This window comes from Balaenoptera musculus, chromosome 20, assembly GCF_009873245.2.
Source record: "Balaenoptera musculus isolate JJ_BM4_2016_0621 chromosome 20, mBalMus1.pri.v3, whole genome shotgun sequence".
Classification (NCBI taxonomy): domain Eukaryota; kingdom Metazoa; phylum Chordata; class Mammalia; order Artiodactyla; family Balaenopteridae; genus Balaenoptera; species Balaenoptera musculus.
In genome coordinates, this window is record NC_045804.1 from 39681822 (window position 1) to 39696323 (window position 14502).

Below are 14502 nucleotides of genomic sequence, written 5' to 3' on the forward strand. Positions count from 1 at the left end.
CACACCGGGAAGTTGATCCTCGTCCCCCAAACCCAAACGTGGGCCTTGGGGTCTCGGGCTTGACGTCTCCCTTCTCTCGACCACTCACCCCATCCTCGCAGGATCCCGCCAAGTTGTAGCAATTCTACCTCTTGGGTCTCTGGTCTGTCCCCGACTGCCCCTGACCTCCATCCCCAGGCCCCTGCTCCAGCTTTGGCTTCATTCCTGTCGCTATGACAACATAACATTGTCTAAGTGGGTCTCACCTCTCCCCAGCTCTTCCCTTCCCTGGCATAGCTTTCCCCCCTAGAGCAGCCAGAGGGATTTGTTTCTCCCAGACACAGATCGGACCTTGTTGGCTCCTCACTCCCAGCTCAACACCTGTTGGACATTGTTAAGGAACAGGAAGGACCAAGATGGGGAGGTCTGAGGTTTAAGAACCAGTTCTGGATCTGCTGCTTAGAAAGCCGTTGGGTTGGCTGCTGTGCCCTGGCCCAGGTCATTACCCCAGATCCCACATGTGTGCCTGCAGCCAGCCTCCCTGCAGGCGGCAGGGACATGTTCTCAGAGACTCCAGTGGACCCCTGAGCCATGTTTCTCACCTTTGATGTTGTGTTGTCATTTGTTTTCGAGAATCAAGAAATCGCTTTATAATTTGTGTAACACAATGCAAACGTGTATTATTAAAGACTCTCCCTTCTGCTTACAGAACTCACCTTGCGCCTGAGCGTGGCATTCAGGGCCCTCTACAATGAGCTCCAGGCTCCCCTTTCCCCAGTATTCCTCTTCCCAGGCTCCTGCTGCCAGCATAACTGGACAACTTCTGGCTTTAGCGCTCGCCGATGCTGCCTTATCGCCCCTCCTATACTCATGCTGTGCCCTCTGCATTGGATTCCCTCCTATTCTATGTGCACACATCCAAATCCGAATCTTCCTCTAAGGTCCTGCTCAAATGCCACCTCCTCCACGAAGCCCTCCAAGATATGACATCTACTCCTGGGAATTTCCTCAGAGCTTTGCCCTTCTCTGAGGGAAACTCTCATCCTGCCTTGCGTGAGAGTTATCTACGAGGCCTTGCACTGAACAAGTCTTTAACAAATCACGGTTGATCTACACTGAGTGATTCGCAGAGACCTCCGTCCCAAGGAGACTCCTAATCAGTGCTATGGTGGTTACTTGCCACTTATGCATATTATCATGTTACCACCATCAATGAAACCTTGATGGTTCCACAAACGTTCACACCCAATTCCTCATAAATGCGATGAACTAAAAATTCCCTGCCCTTGAGGCTCTGGTGTCTATGTCTGATGTTTTTAAATTTGTGGTTTAATTTTCTCATTTAACAAATGAGGCAATTGGCACAACAAAGGCCCTGGGCCAAGTGTCCTAAGAGGAGTGGCACCTGGTCTGTGTGGCTCCTTAGGGCCCCGCTTGAGCAGTCCTTAGGACCGGCTGGTCCCTGGTCCTCTAGGCAGCCCACGCTTTAACCATCAGACTGCTCCCTCTGCTCCCAGGAGAACTCTGTTCTCAGGCCACCCTCCTCCACTAGACGTCCTGCAGCCCTACAAGGTAAGCCAGCTGCCAATGATGGGGCAGAGATGGGCAGCCTGGTCCCAGATGAGAATAGGAGGGCGTTTGGAGAGACGGGAGCCTTCCCTGCTGCTGCATGGAATCCCTGCCCCACGGTTACCACTGGAGTTTCTGAGAAGGTGTCCCTGCTGCCTGGGGCGAAGCTGGCCCAGGCACACATGTGGGGTCTGGGGTAATGACCTGGGCCAGGGCACAGCAGCCAACCAACTGCTTTCTAAGCAGCAGGAAGCAGGCAAACGGAGGCTTCAGGACTCAAGTTCAAGGCTTCTCCCTGCCACGCTCACGAGGCAACTTGCTTCCCATTTTGAGCCTTGGTTTCCATCTCTAAAATTGAGGAGGTGACATCAGCCCCCTCACGGGGATGTTGAGAGTAGCTGAAAGACCAAGGGGAGGAGGGGGCACTGCTACAGGTGGTGGGATGTCCAGGACCTGCAGGTACTGAGCTGAGATGGGGAGAGGCCACCGTGCTTGGCCTGCTGGGGTTGGAGAAGGGCACCGGCTGTCACTGAGCTGTCAGTGCTCAGGCCGGGTGGACAGGGTAGGGATGTGGATGTCAGAACCACCAGCCCTGTCTTGTTTACCATCCCCGGGAGACCCCAGAGGCACTTAGTCCCCTTTGGCCCTCTCACCGTCCCAACCTCAGGCAGGGCCAGCCATCTGGACCCCTTGGAGGCACAGTGGGGCGGGGCCACCAGATAGGCAGCAGACTCAGAGGGGCGCGGAGAAAGGGATTGGAGAAATGTGCTTGCGTGCACCCCTCCGCCCTCAGATTTTTGTTGAATGAATGCAGTTCTCTGAATGAGCTGCCCAGCACTGACTTGGATGCCATGGGCTAATGAAAGCGCCCTCCATGGGGCAACCCAGAGGAGACCGGATGGCAAGTCAGGGCAGGGTTGCTGGGCTGGGGGTTCTTGATCCCTCTCAGCAACCTTGCAGATAAGGAGACTGAGTTTCTGAAACAGGAAGCAACTTATATTAAGAAGGCAACTAGCATTTAGAAAAGGGAGCCAGAAAAGATGGTATTAGGGTACTACCACTTTTGTACTGATGTCATCGTGACACACAGCACCACCCCCCATCACCACCGAGGAATCATTCTATCCTCTGGGGCCCTGAGACCCCTCTGTGGGCTGAGCAGGGGCGGGGGTGTTCCTGAGACCCCAGCACTAATCTCAGCTCTATGGCTCAACTACTCTGGAGCCTGAAGGAAGTTGCTTGATGTCTCTGGGCCCCAGTTTTCCCAGGGAGGTAGGAGAGGCCCTGGAAGCCGTCTGGTGTGGTGGGGCTGCCGGGAGGAAGGGGACACTGGGGGAGTTGCCAGCAGATCAAGTTCTTGGAGACACGATGTGTGAATGTGTGTGCACACGTGCGTGTGCTGAGGTGCACGCTGGCCGGCATCTCACAAGGAGCTCTAAGCTCCGGGCATCATGGAGCGTGGAATGGGCTTGGGAAGGAAAAGCTGCTAGAAGGTTCCCTGCAGGAAGACGGATGGGGTAAGGGAGGGTCAAGCCAGAGCTGAGCTCGGCCGGTTCCAGAGGTGGAGGAGGAGTGCTGCGGGGGTGCCGCTGGGGCGGACTTGCGGGCCTGGACCCGCCCCGCCTTGGAAACACCCAACACAACTCCCTCCAGTCTGAGGGGGGAGCGCACGCGCACACACACACACTCAGGCTCATACACAGCCCGGCACACACCTGCTCGTCAGGCCCCCCACCAGGAAGCCCGTGACAGGTAGTTCTGAACCCCGGCCGCCCCCGGGCCTCTCACCTGCTCCACTCGGCTCCCCCGGAGCCCAGGCTCCACCTGCTGACTTCTGTTTCAGCCCAGCTCGCCCTGTGGACCAGACTTAGCACTGCTCTCCTGTCAGCAGCCTCCCCTCTCCTGGGAACAGCAGTCGGATTCTCCCTCCGTCTAGGTGGCCTTGGGCCTGAGCAATCATTTGGGTCTGGCTTCCCTGCTTCTGTCTCCCTAGGGAAGGGGCTCTCCCTTGTCTCATCATGTCTCATGGTCAGCATTACATGCCCCCCTTCCAAATTCATACGTCGAAATCCTAACCCCCAGCACCTCCTAATGTGACTGTGTTTGGAGATGGGGGTCTTTAAAGAGGTAATTAAGTTAAAATGAGGTCATACGGGTGGGTCCTAATCCAATATGACTGGTGCCCTTAAATGAGGAGACTGGGACACAGACACACACAAGAGGGAAGACCAGGTGAAGACACAGGGAGAAGGCAGCCATCTACAAGCCAAGGAGAGAGGCCTCAGAAGGAACCCACCCTGCTGTCACCTTGATCTCAGACTCCCAGCCTCCAGAACTGTGAGAAAATACATTTCTGTTGTTTTTGTAAAAGTCTCTGGGACTTTGTCATGGCAGCCCGAGCGGGTTAATAATAGATGGGGATGAGCTATTTCTGTCCCTCACAGCCTCAGTTTCCCCAGTAAGATGTGGAGATACCGTATGGGGGTGGAGGAGGAAGACAGGCTGGGATCATGCAGCTTTCGTAGGCGGGGATAATGATGGAGGCTGAGGCGTTCCCAGCCCCTCCCATGACTGTGCCTGGCATGTGACCCTTCCTAGCTGAGCTGAGCCAGCTCCTTCCTCCCTCAGCCCTGGAGGGCACATCCAGCTCTTAACAGCTTGGTAACTAAGGGTGAGGTGTCTGTGGGTGTAAGAGGTCTGAACTCCCATCTCCCCCACCTCCACCCATCCCCTCTGCCACCAGCTCCCCTGGGCCCTGAACCTGCCCACCTCGGGGACCCTTGGGAGCACCATCCTGGGGCCACTTCAAGACTATGCTCAGCTGAGAGCCAGCAGCGTTCATCCTTCCCTTCTTGTTCCAGAACGAGACTAAGGCATGAAGAGAGGCTTCACTGGAGCTAAAGAAGGGCACTGGACCCACCAGCACCCAAGAGAAGATTTGCCCAGGAGGTGGGGTGTGGGGGTCCCCGCATCCTTCCATGCCCAGCTTAGGCATCACCTCCTCCCTGAAGCCTTCCCGGATACCTCCACTGCCACCATTGCTTTGTTCTGTCCAGCTCTGGCTCGGGCTGATCAGGAGCTTGACCCTGGTATAAGTGTGAGATGCAAATAATCAATGATCTGTCTCAGCCACTTCTGTGAATTTTTCCTGGGGGGCAGGATGCTGGTCCATGGGCCCCTTCGTCTCTCAAGCCACCTCCAGTCCAACACCAGAAGGCAGGTACTTGTTTATGCTTTTGCTTTTCCAGCTGGCTTGGGATCTGGGCAGACACTGGGTCTGGACCAGCTTTGCATAGTGCCCAGCGTGGCACACTGTAGGTGCTTAACAAATGTCAATTCTACCCTCTTATAAGGCTGGGGGCACCTGCTCAGGGCCATTGGCTGGATAGAGGCCCTCCCTTTTCGTCTCAGGCTGGTCCTAGGTGTCTGGGAGTGCAGCAGGGGCCTTTGCCCAGCCCCAGCTAAGCTTCACACCTTCTCCCCAGGCACAGAGGTCAGCCCCTCTCTCCAACCTATAGAACAGAATGAATGAATCTGCGTGGAGGCTAGGGTCAGGCAGGCTGGGGGAGGGGGCGCCTCTGGCCATCTCCCTGCTTCTAATCAAGATCAGATGCCTCCTGCTTCTATCTCTAATTGTCCCCAGATTAAAACTAATCGCTTGTAAATCAGAAAAAATAAAAGATTGTCATCAGCTTTGCTGAGTTTGAGGCTGAGGGGCACAGCAGGGCGTGCCAGCAGGGCCAGAGGGCACGGGGCTGTGCTGGGAGAGGGCTTGGCCTGCTCACCTGTGTGTGTGTGTGTGTGTGTATGTGTGTGTGTGTGTATGAGTGTGTGTGTATGTGTGTGTGTGCGTGTGTGTGTGTGTGTGTGTAAGGGCCACACCTGATGTCCGATGCTTGGGGATCCTTCTGCTCTTACTCCTGAACTTGCCTGAATCTAAGAATCAGCCAGAGAAAACAAAACAGCAATAGCAAACAGATTCTCCGGCTGGATCCAGGCAGACACAATCACAATGTCCAGGGGAGAGACCTGGTAATCTGTGTTTATTAAGGATCCCAGGCGTTGATATTATCATAGGAGTTGGGACCACACAGCGCTAAGCAGGAAGGGTTGGGAGATGCTGAAGGGGTCATGACCTGCACGGCATAACGTGGTGATGCTGACGGTGCAAGATGAAGCACCCAGAGCCCAGAACAGTGCTGGGCACACACTGGTGCCAATTCTACAAAGGGATGAATGAACGGGTGAGAGGAGGTGAGAGCCAGGGTTGATGCAGGTGGTGAGGATCCTGGTGAAATCGAGCAGGACCCTGGAGGGCCCTCCCGGGTACAAAAGCCTTTCCCTGTCCCCCCATTTCTTGTCTGTAGGAAAAAGGCTTCGGTCTCCTAGGCCTTCCCAGAGTTCCACAGAGCAGGCACATGCAGTTAATGATTTGGACAATAGAGTCACAGGGCTCCTAACTCCTCCTGCAGGGATGTAAATAACAATCTGATGCATATCTTTGAGTTGTTCTACTGAAACTAAGACCCCCACCCAGGTGACTACATGCTGACCACAAGCATGTAGACCTCAGAATGGCTGGAACCAGAAGGTTGAGATTCTGGAAACATCGCCCTGTTACCTCACCACCAACCAATCAGAAGAAGGTCCACAAGCTGATCACGCATCCTCTGACCCTCTCCGCTAGCAGCGTCTTAAAAAACCCTCGCCTGAAAGCCATCGGGGAGTTCAGGTCTTTTGAGTACAAGCCGCCCGTTCTCTTTGCTTGGCCCTTGCAGTAAACCTTTCTCTGCTCCACAAACTCCAACGTTTCAGTTTGTTTGGCCTCACTGAGCGTCGGGCACATGGACTTGGGTTTGACAGCACTAGGGGCCGTGCGGTCCAGGATCAAGAGGCCAGGGATGGGCTATGCACAGTGACCCCTCCCAACCCAGACCTCCAGGCCCACAGGAGGGGTGTGACCTAGGGGGTACACTCCCCTGGCCCAGGACAGTGGCAGTGGAGGAAACTCTGCACTGAGGACCCTGGAGAGGTAGAAAAGGACTCTCATTGGTAGGAGGGATGCTGTGTTCCAGCCCTGCTCTTCCTTGGCTGATGGGTGGATCTGACCCAGGGCAAGCATGTCGTTTCTGCACCCCAAGGCCCTATTTCTCCAACAGCAAAATGGGGAATTAGCAACCAATATACCAGTTACTACAGAGCGGGGTGGTGAAGTGGAAAAAACCTATGTCTTGAGAAAGGTTTTATTTTTTAAGTGAGTGATACCCAGTGTTAGTAAGGGTTTTAAGATATGGGGCCATCACATGACCTACTGTCAGAGGGTAAACTGGGCAAGCTTTCTAGAAAGCAATTTCAAAATATGTTTCAAAGTCCTTGAAACCGTTCATGCTCTTTGCCCCAGTAACTCTGCCTTTGGGAATCTAATAAGTAGAAATCGGCTCAAAGATTTATATGGAAAGATATTCACCACAATGTTCTGTTTATTAGTAAAAAATTAGAAACAACCTAAATGTCCAAAGGCAGGGTATGGTTAAATAAAAGCAAATGGCTAAGCATGGAGGTTTCCAAAAATTTTTTACTCAGGTTGGAAAATGCTCCCAAAATAGTTTGAACTAAACAAAGGATGGTGAGAAACTGGCTATATGGCATGATATCAGTTTTTATGTAGACACTGGGAGGAAATACATCAAAATGCTATTGGTGGTTATCTCTGGGGGGGTGAGGATTATGCGTGATTGTTATTTTTTACTTTATGCTTTTATGTATTTCTAGTTGTCTGCAAAGAACATGTATTGCTTGTAAAATTAGAAAGAAAACAATAAATGTCATTAAAAATGAAGGAAAGTGTTTGAAGCTATTCCAAGAATTTTTTTTTTAAAAAAAGGGAATTAAAATAATAGAAAGAAAGGAAGAAAGAACCTGTGTGGTTTGGGAGCCACACAAATTCATATACAAATCTCAGATCTGACACTTCTTAGCTGTGTGACCTTGGGCCAGTTACATAACCTCATCTGAGCCTCTACGTCCACACTTGTAAAATGAGAATAATAGAATCTATTTCATAGAGTTGTCATGACTAAATGAGCAAATTGCTTGGTGTAGTTCCTGGAACAGAGTCAGTGATCAGTGTTCATTCATTCATTCATTCATTCAGTCATCACTTATTGGTTATTTAGTTCTGAGAGGAGGGAAGCGCTGACCTGCTTTTCTCCAGCACTTGGTGCATTGTTTAGCTCATGGTAGGTCCCCTGTCAAAGTCTGTTAAGTTAAATAGGACAAGTACAGAGGTGACAGGCACATGAAGCAGAATGTCCCAAGGACCTCGAAAGCAGCGCTGAGGCTGGAAGGAGGGCTAGCTGTTGGGGGCTGTGAAGAACCCAGACGAGGAAGCTCTATGTGACCTTGAGCAGTTTCCTCCTCCCTCTGGGCCTCGGTTTCCTCATCTAGGAGAAGAGGCTAGTCCCTGCTCAGCCTGCCGTATGTGACTTAGGGCTGGGCAGGGGTCATGTCTGCAGGGAAGCCTGGTGGGTTCTGAAGCAGGCAGGGGCTGCTGGATAAAGGGGAGGTGACAGCTGGGCCCAGTGGTCCCAAACATGGCCCTCCCCCCCCCACCCTCCCCACTAGGACAGGGCCTCTACGTACCGTTGAGCAGTTTGGATCTTGCACAAAGATGCTAAAACCCAGCCCCAGATCTGCCCACCAAGCCCTGCACCTAGTGTGGGGCTGCTTCTGTCTCTTTCCAAGCTGACAGAGATGCCATATAGGCTGGTCCATACCGGCGTGTTCCCACCCAAGGCGGGACTGCGGTAATCCACCCCTTGGAGGAGGAATCCAGCCGAGGAGTGGGTGCCTCCCTGACATCCACCCCCTCCCTGAGCGCCACTGCATCTCCCTCCTCCACCTGGCTCTGCCCCTTCCCAAAGCAGCTCCGGGCAGGGCTGCATGTCCCCCATCAACCCGGTCCTCTGGCCCCTGTGTCCCCAACACTGAGGGCCGCTGTGTGCCTGCAGCCTGGGCTGGGCTTCCAGCAGCAGGAGCTGCAGGGGAGGACATCCAGCCAGTGAATACGTAAGAACCCCCTGCAGCGCGGGGGCGGGGTCAGGGCGGGCCACTGAAGGCTCCCGCCACCCACAGCCCCCAGTGGCTCCTGCTGTCTCCTCAGAGGCTGTAAATCCTGCGGAGGCAGTTCTCCAATACTGTCCCCATGCCCCACCCGGCTGGAGCACAACATTGGAATGAGTAAGCTGGGGGAGGGGCCAGCGGAGGGGTCCCCTTCCCCCACTTGGCCCTAAATTCCCTCCTGCCTGCTCACTGCCAGCAGCTCTGGTGATTGGCCAGGTCATTTCCTCCTATCTGCCTGGGAACTCCCCATGTCTTAGCTAAAGGGATGGCAGGGTCCCTACTCCCACATTTTACCGATAAAGAAACTGAGGGTCTGGAAGGCTCCCGTCAGACTGGCTCTGCCAGTTATTAGCTGTGTGACCTTAGGCACGTGGCTTAGCATCCTTCTACTGGGTTTCCTAAACTGTAAAATGAGGTGATAGTGGCCCCTCTTTGAGAAGGTTGCTTTAAGAATGAAATGCTCATGTTATAAGATTACCTGCAAGGCACTTCAACCATGCCTGACACCCAGTTAGCCCTCTTTAAAGGTTAGCTGTTGTTTGGGTGTGATTACCACCATCATGAAACAGATCCCCACACAACCTCCTGAGTCAGGGCTCTCCCGGCCATTCCTTTTGCTTCCTCAGCCTAAAATCCTTCCCTCCACCGGACCAGATGCTACCGCTCAGCTATGCCCCCTTGTCTCGTCTTGTCTTGGAGAACAAAGGAGGAAATCAGAGAGATGTAGGTGGAGGAAGAGAGGAGGGAAGGAGCAGATACTGGCGGATGAAAGAAGGAACCGAGCTCAGCTGACTTGGGAGCTAGGGACGCTTCCCGGGGTTCAAAGGAGGACCAGGGCACTGGAAGATCAGGCTGCCACGGGTCCCCAAGAAGCTACTGCTGGGGCAGCCCCTATGTGCTGGAAATGAGCATCCTGGAGAGCACCTGGAGGGCACCTGAGGCCCTGGGGGGTTGGGGGAAGGCCTGCTGGGTACCCAGCAAGGTAGGTCACAACCCATGGGAACAGGGCTGTCAGTTCCCTGGTCGTCCCAGGGGCACCTTCTTACCGTTCCGGAGCCTCGCTGCCAGACGGAAGGAATCCCAAGGGGAGACCGAGGAAAGGTCTGAGAGGCTGTTTGGGCCGGGGATCACGCCCTCCTCCTCCAGTTTCTGCTCTCGTGGGATCCTGTAAGCTACATGTGACACTGGGGTGCAGAGCCTCGGGGCCCATGACACAGAGAGAGGGTGAGGAAGGGTAGCCCGGGAGGCGGTGATATAGACCTCCTGGGGGCGAGGACCTTGAGATGGACAACTCAGATGGTGTCCTTGGGCTGGAGGAGCCTGAGCTCAGAGGTAGGGCTCCTGGCGGGGGTGGGAGCGGGGAGTGGGGGGCAGGAGAGGAGGGGCATCAGCTCCGGGGACGGAAGCTCTGCCCCTTCCAAGTGCACAGCGACCCTGCCCTTGTCAGTTGTGAGCATGTGTCTGTTAGTCCGTCTGCATTTGTGATCTCAGGATCAGGACCAGAGGCTCAAACCTGAAGACAAGGAGGCCTTGTATTTCCAGGCAAGCAGCCCTCACCCCGGGAACACCTCTTTTATAATTTATTTCTGAAAATCTGGAGGGGCGCTCATCCTCACCCCTGCCCCCAGCAACAGCGGGCAAGGCCAGGGCACACCCTTGGCCCCAGACCTCAGTCTGCCCAGCCTAATGGGCCAGATATGAGGCCCCTTCTGTTATACAGAAGGCTCGGTGGGGCTCAGCGGGGGAGGGAGAGGGTCTGGTTCATCTGCTGCCAGGTCTGCCGGTGGCTATGGGACCAGGGGCAGAGGGCAGCTGTGGGAACAGCCCCTTGTCCCTGGTGGACAGAGGGCCCTGCTCCCACAGCCCTCTTGGCCCCACCTTCACCCCCCAAACACACTGGCCTCCCATGGGGCCTGGCGCAAAGCCACCTGATGTGGTCCTTTAGGGAAGGGCCTCTTTGAGACAAAGGCCTGCCTTTGCCAGTCCAGTCCTCAGGCAAACAAGGGCCAGGGACCTGGGGCAGGGAAGAGGGGTGGACAGCAGCGGGGGGCGGGCACCCTCCAAGGGGGCCGGTCTGAGGGAGGTCACCCTGTATAGGAGAACTGGCCCCGCCCCCAAGGACCTGGAAGCCCGGGCTTGACCTACTCGGCTGACCTACCTAACCAGACCGCTGGTCAGGCTGCCAGGGAGGGCTTGGGGAGGGAGAGAAAAAGAGCAGAAATAGGCAAGGATGGGGGCGGGGACTGAGAGGTACAGAGGGAAAGGAAACAGGAGGGGAGAGTCGGGGTGGGGAGAGAGGGAGAGAGAGAGAGGAGGTAACCCCGGCCTGGTGGGTGGCCAGTGGGATGAAGAGTCACTGCCCCCGTGGAGGAGGTGAGCAGAGGGAGGCTGGGGGGGTGGCCCAGGCCCCCCAGGAACCCCTGTAAACCTGTACAGCCCAGCCTGGGAGCTGAGCGAGCTGCAGCGGGAGCAGCGGGGGAGGGGAGCGCGGGGGAGGGGAGCGCGGGGGAGGGGGCTGCTCTCTGAGTTACACTAAATGACTAATGTGCATTATCCTAATTATAGCAGAGCAAGCTGAGCCTTCCCACTGGCACAGCCGCCTGCATCTCCTAATAAACAATTAGCCGCAAACAACAGAAGAAGAAAGTGTGTGTGTGAGAGAGAGAGAGAGAGAGAGAGAGAGAGAGAGCGACGGGGCGGGGGTGGGTTTGGAGCTGGGCTTTAAGGAGGGGGGAGCTGGGGAACCACATCACTCTTCCAGCTCATTCCACCAGGTCAGGGGTCAGGGGTGCCGCACACAGCAGGGCCCCAGAGGTGTAGGGCGGGCCAGCTCATATTTAGAGGCCGCTTATGGAGTGCAGGCACCAGGCTGGATCCCACCTTCCCACCGTCCTCACAGTAACCCCCGGAACTAGCATCCCTGTTTTTGCCAATGAAGGAACCAAAGCTCAGAGAGGTTAAGGAGCTTGCCCAAGGACACACAGCTGGGGTTAGGCCCCATCAGCCCTCCTGAGTTCCCTGAGCTCATTTATAAGGAGCCTGGAAGCTGGGAACTGACTAGGCAATCAACTAAAGTATGCTCCCAGATCGGCCCTGGAGGTGGGCGTGATTATGAAGGTAAGATTTTCTTGCTGGGCCACAGTGCGTTTTATGTGAACCATCTCTGATGTTTTGACAACAGTCCAGAGACAGGAGCCTTCTTCCGATGCCCATTTTAACTGAGGCTTAGAGACGGGCAGATATTTGTTTGAGGTCTTGGAGGTGTAGTGGCAGTTTGAGGTTTGGAAGTGACTCCTGATCCTTGGGGTGGGGTGGGGGGGGTCCCTCAGTCCTGGGCAAACTGGCACAGTTGTTCACCCTAAGAAGGAGGCCAACCATCCCTCTCTCTGACCACAGGGTGCTGATGGGGCCTGAAAGGAAGAACTGAATGTGTGCAGGGGTGACTCTGAGGCCTGGGCCAGTTTACCAGGCAGGGGGTGGGGGATGGGAGCCCCTGGAAGATGAGCTCTGCCTGCCCATTGGAGAGAGACTCAGAGGATCAAAATCACAGCCCTGGATTCAAGTTGCTTAATCTTTGAGCCTCGACTTCCTCATCCACAAAATGGGGCTAATGAACACAGGCGTCGTGAAGGGTAAACGTGGGAATCCATGCAGAGTGCTTCACACAGACCCTGGCTCACAGGTGCCCCCCATGTCCCCCATGGAGCCCTCCCTGATCAGCTCTGTCCTGCCCTGACCACCCCTCAAAGCCTAGGCCCTGTTGTACCTGGTTTCTCTTGGCATCACATTGATTGTCTAGCTGCTGCTCCGTTGGTATTTCTAACACACTGCTGGACAGAGGTCTTCGAGACTCTGGTTCAAACTACCCACTTTACAGATGAGAAGACTGAGGTTCAGAGAGGAGAAAAGCCCCGCCCAAGGTCTCGCATCTCCCTCCTGCTCCGTTGCAGCCCATTCCTCTTCCCTGTGGGATGCTTCCCTTCCTGCTCCCCCATCCAGCGTTCCCATGAATGTTTCCTTCCTCCCACAGTACTCTGTGTTATCTGCTCTACCTCTTCCCACTCCCCAACCCACACGCCTGGGTCTGGGCAACTCCAGCCATGCTCTCCCTGCCTTCCGTGCCTTCACACATGCTGTTCCCTCTGCCTGCTGTGCTGTTCCCCTCACACTCCACCTGGTAGGTGTCACTTGTCCTTTGACTTCTCCCAGGTGTCACCTCCTCCATGAAGCCTTCCTTGACCCTCCCCCAATGCTGGCTTAGGCCCTGACTTCTGAGCTGCTCACATGCATCATTCTGTACTTTTTTTCTCTGTGCCGCCACTGTTGGTTTACAGATTTTGCTTTCTCTTAGACAGAAGCCTTGCTGAGGGCAGGGAGCGGGCCTTTCACTATGCAGCCTGACTGCCTAGTACAATAGTAGGGCTTGTAACTAACACTCAATAAAGATATTCAACAAATAAATATTTATTCAGCCCTTTCTCCGCTCAAGACCCTGCTGGGAACTGCCAGGGAGACAGAGATAGAGAAGATGGTTTCTGCCCTTAAGGAATTTGCTGGCTAACAGGGAGACCAGACAAGTACATAAATAACCACATAAATAAAAGGTAGGAAGTGCTGTAAGGCTTTGAAGAAGAGCAGAGCTCCCTGGGTGTTTGAAGAAAAGCCAGATACCTACACAAGAACTGCTTGAAGAAGGTGGAGTGATTTGAGTGTAGGGTGTTGAAGAATGGGTGGAAATTCAACGGCTGCCTGGGTGTGATGGGGCCTAGGTGGGGGTCGGGGACCTTTCAGGTAGAGAGAACAGGGTGGCAAAGGGGCCAGGGGTTAAAGGCAGCTTTGGACTGCATGGCATGTCACAGGGAGAGCTGAGACTGAATGGGCATCAGGGGGCAAAGGGCTTCGAATGCCAGGCGAAGGCATCTGTGGATTTTATCCCAGGGGTTTTCAAACTGTTTTCTGTGGAGCCCTGGGGCTCCATGGAAGTGTCTCAGGCCCAGCAGCAGGAGGGTTCACAGCCATCCTGATCAGCTTTTGTAGTCACCTAGGCTTTTACACGAATAATAGCTCCTATGCCTTTAAAAGTCTGCCCATCATGCCATGGGCGATGGGGAGCCACTAGGGTTCTTGAGCAGGGGAGTGACGCCAGGATGTGGTACCTGGCCTTGCCTCCCTGCCCCGCCCCAATACACACGCACTACATACACTCAAGACAGTGGGGCAAAAGCAGGGGAGATGGATGGAGCTGCCGCTCTGAGGGGCTGATACATAGCGTGAGAAGCAAGTGCTGTAATTAATTTCCCTGAGCTTATGTTACCTTAACAACCTGGCAGGTCGGCCTGGGCTCTCTGCCCCGGGCTCAGCTCCTGGCATCCTGAGGTGAAGGGGCAGAAACCCCTGTCGGGCACCTCCCCCAGCTAACCCCCGCCCCCCACCTGATAACCCATTCTGCTCACAGTGGCCTTCCTCTTCCTCCTTCTCCCGTCCCCATCCCACTCCGCTTTAATCCACCCCTTCCTCTGGCCTTGCCCAGCACCTGTGCAGACAGCAGAGCAGCCGTAAGGCTTCTCCTCCAGCCCACGTGCAAAACTGAACACAGGATTCTCCCCAGACATCCCCCAAACTCCACACCTAGATCACGCTTTCCCCACTTCTCACTGTGATTCGCACACCATTTCAAAAGATCCTGAAATTCCACCTCTTCCAGGAAATCTATCTGGGTTGCTATAAAAAAAATCTGAGCTGAGAATGATTCTGAATCCTCACTCAGGGGAAGAAGAGATCCATAATCGATGAATGATGTCTGCTGTGAGTGCCAGATAGGAACTGTGGCTT

The 14502-nt window shown here is 54.6% G+C and overlaps 1 protein-coding gene across 1 annotated transcript in view; it reads right to left on the reverse strand.

The window, feature by feature from the left end:
* Positions 1–14502, reverse strand: part of TMEM132E (transmembrane protein 132E) — a 52485-nt gene that overhangs the window by 13563 nt on the left and 24420 nt on the right. The window lies entirely within an intron of this gene.